Below are 7,404 nucleotides of genomic sequence, written 5' to 3'. Positions count from 1 at the left end.
AAAGCTACGATTGCTAATCGGAGTGTACTTACACTATAGTTACTAGACTTATCTAAGAGGGAGACTGTTGGATTAGTGTCTAAGCACGTAACTATATTTGGTATGTACTTGACCCGGTTGTGCATGGTCCTTTTGGGTTGCCTTACCAGAGCAACTTGAGAGGATGATTTATAAAGAGAGAGGTTATTATGGTTTATTAATATATTATATGAATAATATATTAAAGGAGAAATCATATAGTTTAATTAATAATATACATGAATTAATTAAGAATTAATTCAGTGGTTAAAGACATTAATTAAATAACGGGGGGTTAAACTGTCAAATGTGTGATAGTTGAGTATTGGGCGGAGAAGGCTTATGGACTAGGCTTGGAGGAAATTAGGGATGTGTCCATCCTAATTTCAGCCATAAGGGCCCTATTCCAGAAGCTTCCTTGGATTGCTTAAGGCCTAAGCTGTCTATTAGGGTTTTGACTGAAACCCTAGCGACACAAGTATAAATAAGATCCTAGGGCATCGGATTTCGGCACTGGAAATCCTAAGAGTCTTCATAGCCAAAATTGTGCCCATCCCCTCTCTCCCAAATGGCATCCTGTTGCTTGTGGTGTTTGTAATCTCTTAGAGGAGTGACATTTGTGACTCTAAGCTCCAAGACAAGCAGATTCAAACCATTGTAGAAGAGGTAATCATCTAGATCTGATTTCTTATGTTAATTTTGAAATATGTATGCTAGATCTAGGGTTTATAAGTCTTGGATGAATTACATGTACAATAGAGAAACCTAGATCCAAGTTTTAGCGTTTGCATGAGCTCATAGGATGCTCTTTTGGCTCAAACCCATCAATAATTTGGTCTCTTTCAATTTCTAATTGATGGCACTAGGGTAGTTTCTCTAATCTCTTCCGATTGACTCTATGTTATTGACTTCAACCTTCGAATTTTCCAACTCCTGTAGCTTCAATTCATCATGTAAGTTTCTTTTTCAGTTTCTTATTACTATGTTTATTGATTCGATTTTGGTTAAATTAATAATGAATTTGGCTTTTCTGTGTTTGGGTGTAGATATTTGTTTGCCGAACCCCATAAAATTTTGGATTGCTAAAAGCTCATAATTTGGTCTCTTTCAATTTGTAAATAAAGGTGTTGGAGCATGGAAATGCTCTACAAATAATGAGTGATAGTTAGGTTGTATTTTTCCCTTTATTGTATTGTTGGTGTATTTTCTCTCCCTCATATATAAAGGGAGAGGTGGTCATTTTTCTTTGTATGCATCCCTTCTAAAAATGTAAGTCTAGAGAGAGAGAAATTGGTGGAATCTCTCCCACCAAGGGAGAATCTTCTCTCTCACTCATGTTATTGTAATGTTACATTTTATCTCTTTCTTTTCTTATCTATCTTTGAATTCTCATCATGTGTTCTTCGTGTTTATATTTTTATACGTGTTAAATCTCGAGATATTTTTCTTCTGCATCCACCATTCGTATAAGAAAAATGGGTTCCTACAATTGGTATCAGAGTCGTACCTTGAAGGTTTAATCGACTAGTTCAAGGGAACGACTCCCGTTTGGTGATTATCTTGATGATTTTTCTTGTTTTTGCAACAATATTCGGGCTCTACCGGAAATTTTTTTGATGATTTTTCTATTTTTCCGGTTTGATTCATGCTTAGAAGAATAATTATGTTGCTGCTGCTCACACAAATTCTCTGCTGGAAATTTATGTTCTTGAAGTTCTTATTTTTTTTTCTGTTGAAGAAATAAAGATAAATGGGAGACGAATTAATTATTGTGGTCTCCAAAATGTTAATGAAATTGTTGTGGATGATTATTTTGTTCCTGGAAATGAGAAGACACAATTATGGGCTTATTATTCTTGAAGAAAGTGGAGAAAAGCACTTTATTTTGAAGATTTTTTCTTTCCAGCAACTTTTTGTTCTTCAAATAAGGTATTGTGTTTACACCTTTCATCTTTAAATTGTTGCTTTGAATCGTCAAGATAGTGTGTTTGGACGTAAGGTATTGTTTTCAAAAAGCACAATGTCCTTATTACTCTTTTCGGTAAAGAGTACTCCACTCATTTTTGCCTTCCCAAATAAAAAACATGTGACATGGTCCAATCCCATCATCTTTTGTCCCAAAAAATCCCTCCTACATACTCTTTTTTCTTTGACCAAATCCCCTTTTTCCTCATTTTATTATTTTAAAAAAAAGGGACTGAGGTCTGCTGAGAGACCGCAGCTTCGGTCTGAGATGATATCTGCAACCCTCCTTGACCGCACTCCTTAAACCGAACTATCTCTCCTATACCACAACCTGTCCGTAATCCAACCCTTTTCTACCCTCGGTTCAGATCATTGCCTTGGTTCGGACCGCAACCTTCCTTCCCCGGTTCAGACCGCATGCCTCCTTCTCCGTCTCGAACCGCATCCTTCCCCTCTCCAGTTCGAACCGCAACACGCCTACTGCAGTCTCGCATCGTAGCCGCTTATCACTCCATCGCACCGTAGTCTTAGCCCCTGACTTCGGTTCCCACCTTTGATCCGCCTCCCCCCTGCGTCTGCACCCAACCTTCCACCACAACCTCCTAACTCCAGTTCCAACCCTCCTTGCATTCAACCCTTCTCCTTCAGCCCTCCCCTCCTCTCTTCTCCTTCCAGCCTTCGCCCCCTCCCCTCCTTTCTCTTCTTCCCTCTTCGCCCCCCTCCTTATTCCCTCCTTCTTTCTTTCCTTCCCATCTCTTTTCCCCTCTTTTTTTTTAACACGCTTATTTTTTAATTCCTTTTTTTTTCTGTTCAGTTTTATTTATTTATTTATTTTTTCTTAATAATTTTTTTCCGCCAATTATTTATTATTCAACTAATTAATTTTTTTAACACGAATTTTTTATTTAGCCAATTTTTTTTATTAAAACCAATTATTTTTTTATTTAACACCAATTTTTTTTTTGCCACAAACCAACGTTGGATTGTCACATTGGTTTACTTCATGCCGATTATTTTGGAAGATTACTCCATACCACAGTCGGACTTCAAATTATTCTTTGTGATGGTTGCACCGCAACAGCGATTGATCAACAAAGTTGTTTCGCATTCTTCACTTTATGGGATTTTATGACTTGGAGCTCTTGATCTTCGGTTGACGAATAATGTATCTTGAGCATGTGGACTTTACTTTCTTTTGAAGACCACTACGAGAGATCCGACACCGCAGTTTGAATATTTTGTTATTTTTTCGGCGTAACAAAGATTATTTTTATGCAGTGATTCTTCTTTCTATGGTATTTGTTCGTGCAGCTTCAACAACTGAATCCCCCATCTTCTCATGACCGCAGAGTATCTCTTTTACTCTATTTCTCGTGTCTTATCGAGACCCATGATACATATAGGGAGAGCTCTCTTAGCTCTTGGTATTCGACACTCTCCGTCCGATGATTTGTTGATTTTTGATATACGTCATTGGTTATCAAAAATAGGGAGAGAATATCCTCCGGATTTGGTTCTTAAGATTGTTTGAGTTTGGATTTGGGATCTTTTGAAGACAGTGACTTATTTAGTGATACGATGTGGCACTTATATTCGGTCTTTCCGGATCAAAATTTTGGCATTACTAGATGTTTACCGGTTCCAGATCATTTATTCTTCGGACTCCACCATAGGATGATTTTGTGTTTGCATCTGGTTTCGATATTATGGCTTCTCGAGTTTGGATTTGTGATATTTTGAAGACGAAGATTATGTTGGCAATGTGACGTGGCACTTATTTATTATTTGGACTTCATTTTTTGGATGCTTCACATTTTAACAGGTTATTCTTTGAAGAATTTTGGTGCATTATGATTCGAGAACTAGAGATGTTTCTCTAACTTTTTGAAGCCGAAGTTTTTTTTATTGGATCTTCTACTTGCTCATTGTGTTCTTCTTGTTCTTGGCGCTTATGACTAGTTTGAAGATTTGGATCTTATTTTTTCTTCTTCATTGGTGGTGATTTGAAGCCGAAGACTTTCATTGTTTAGACATTCATGGCCAGTGTCAAACTTCACAGACACTTCAAAGTTTCAGAGACATTTCAACATTTGGTTCTCATTATGTTTCATTTTATTACCACAATTGCTAGTTGGATTACTATATTATAGCCTTGTATCACTTTTTGTATCACTCATCATTTGTAAGCATTTACGGAGAGAATGTTGGAGCATGAAAATGCTCTACAAATAATGAGTGATAGTTAGGTTGTATTTTTGTCTTTATTGTATTGTTGGTGTATTTCTCTCCCTCCTATATAAAGGGAGAGGTGGTCATTTTTCTTTGTATGCATCCCTTCCAAAAATGTAACTCAAGAGAGAGAGAAATTGGTGGAATCTCTCCCACCAAGAGAGAATCTTCTCTCCCACTCTTGTTCTTGTAATGTTACATTTTATCTCTTTCTTTTCTTATCTATCTTTGAATTCTCATCATGTGTTCTTCATGTTTATATTTTTATAGACGATAAATCTCGAGATATTTTTCTTCCGCATCCAGCGTTCGTATAAGAAAAATGGGCTCCTACAGATGGCACTAGGGTAGTTTCTCTAATCTCTTCTTTCTTTTTTTGGAAAATTTAATTCCATTTTTATTAGGTTTTTGTAAACTACTAATTGTTACAGAGTGCTGAAATGAGTTTGTGGCTGAAAAGAGTACTTAGGTTTGAGACGAAATTTTTAACATCACACTTTTAGGGTTTCTGATCCCATTTTAGATGTTCTATGTTCACATGAGATATTATATTAACAACCTGAAGAACTTAACGGATGAGCTAATGCTGTTACATCAAAGGGATGGAAGCGTATATATTATTGATCTTGCAGTTTCATTGTTCCATTGTTGGATTCCTAACAAAACTAGTGTGTCGTGAATGAAATACGGTTGATCCTAAAAAAACTTTTATTCATTTTCATAGGTAGAACTTGAGGCTGATCCATGGCTGTTGATAATCAAAATGGATTTCGCACCTGGTTGTTGACACCAAGATCTTCTATTTACACGGTAAGAAAATATGCATTTTTTTTATCTTCACTTATTCTTGATTACTTTCAAAACTTAAAATAGATCCGGCCTTCAGCGACACATGAACTGCTTGGAATTTACCTAACCGCCCCTCTTATTGATCGTTGTAAGGCTTTATAACCTTAATTATGTATTATAATATGACCATGATGATATGATGGTATTATTTTACTTTGTCGCTCAAATGACTAAATACGGGGTTTTTATTGATTGATTGATGTTAGTTTATTGTGTAGCTTTGATATTGAAGGACTGGTGTACTTCACTATAAGAGGTTGACCAGGAGGGTTGTACTGGACTCTTTCATTGTGATTTATAGAAAGGTTATTTTTTTTTTTTTGTAAGTTTATCTTCATATAACCTTGCTTTGAGTGTATTTTTTTTAATGAATTACTTCCATAAGAATTACAAATCAATTGCCTTCTGGAACAAGCTTTTTATTAAGGGGAAAAATTGAACCAAAAAAAAGGCAAGGGAAAAAGTATCCCACGGAACCCAAAAACAACTAGGGGAAAAAGAGTACAATGCCTTCAAAGTCGCAAGAGCCAAAGTGGACCCGAAATAAAAAAAAGAATAAGTTTCTACTTTCATAGTTATCTGCGCTTATCAAAGATAATTTACCTAATTGCCCTTGTACTAACTTTTTGTCACTTTTGTTTGTTGAAGGTGCCGGTACTAAAAGGGTTTTCTGCACCGTTAAAAGATGAAGGTATTTTTTTTAGATTCTTTTGTCTGTTTAAAGAAAAGTTATTTTGATTTCAACTAATTTTTGAAAAGAAAACTTTTTCTGTTATAGATACAAGGTCTTCATATTTATATAATTTTGTTGGCTGTGATGATATATGCACAGATGAACCAAGAGCCTAAGATTGATCAGCTGTTAAGCCTTGTGACTCTGAAAGGAAAGCTCCAACCTATCATTATAGGTAAAGTGATTGATATGTGTTTGATTTCTAGGATCTGATTTCCACATCTTTAGTTTCATGTTCGCTTCAATCGCAATAATCAATTGGTCGGAAGTGAACGTTTACAACATTATCGAATCGATAATTTTGGGAGTAATTAGGTATTAGCCAATTTTTCATTTTGGGTTTTATTTTGTTTTAATGGGAAGAAATGTTCTAAAATCATTCATTTTTTCATCTTCATTATAACTTTCAGGACGGACTTTCACCATCCTTCACCGTCTTTCTCGAAATCCAAGAGGAACAAATCATTGATGCTAAAGGTAAAAAGTTTTTTTGTTTTTAATTTTAAAAATAAGAAATACGATGTTTTTTTCCTTTTTTAAATCATTTAGAAAATCAGATAATACATAATTATATTACTTGAATCAACTGATGTTCCAAAAAATTATTAAAATATAACTAAGTTTGAAGTTTTATTATTAGTAAGTTAGTTATCACTATAATGAGCACTTCCTTTATGTAAATACACTAACTTGTAATCAATGTAAAATTGAATTAAAATATAACATAAGGCCCCGTGTTCTATCTATTTGAAGGTATTTCTAGAAATATTGAACTCTGCTTTCATGATTAACCGACTCTCAAACACTCTCAAATTGATGAGAGAGCGTTTGTTTGAAGACTATTTGTTTAAAGACTATTCCAATATTGTGAGAGTCTATTCTGATGTGCTTTCTTCTTGGTACTTTAATTGTAGTCCTATATCTCTTTAGTTATTTGCAAGGTTGCAGAACTCGTTACTCGGTACCTGTTCGGCCGACTACCAAGTAGCGAGTACCCGGGAGTACTCGGGAGTACTTGGGGAGTACTCAGATTCGGTAATTCATGTTGAATTATTTTTCGGAAAATTATATATGTCAAAATCATCAGTTGATTGAAATATATAACAAAATTAGATACATGTGAATACACAAAAGCTAAAATAACACATAATGGTCTCACTTTGTAAATAATTACTAAAAACTTAAGATATATATATATATATATAGTAATAATCACATGTTTGTGTTAAATAATAAATTATTAAGTATATTATACATATTAATCACCGAGTTGACTGTATTTTACAACACTACTCTGTTCAGTAAAAAGGCCAATCGGGGAGTACTCGAGATTCTGTAACTCGCCTTGGTAAGGGGCCGAGTAGCGAGTACTCAGAGGTGTAATCGGCCAACTCGGCGAGTTTTACAACACTGGTTATTTGTGAAAATTAAGTATCGTTTCAATATCAACCAAATTTCAGAAAAAACGATGTCATTCTATTTGACCAATTTTTTTTTTCGGTTTTTTGTTTTTTAACAAATTGATATCAAAATGACATAATCTGATAAGAATTGTCTCAACAAAAATCTATCAAGTTTTTGTTGATATTTTTCTTGACATAAGTTAGCCT

The sequence above is a fragment of the Lactuca sativa genome, chromosome 8 (assembly GCF_002870075.4).
Source record: "Lactuca sativa cultivar Salinas chromosome 8, Lsat_Salinas_v11, whole genome shotgun sequence".
Taxonomy (NCBI): domain Eukaryota; kingdom Viridiplantae; phylum Streptophyta; class Magnoliopsida; order Asterales; family Asteraceae; genus Lactuca; species Lactuca sativa.
This window is presented reverse-complemented; position numbering follows the sequence as displayed.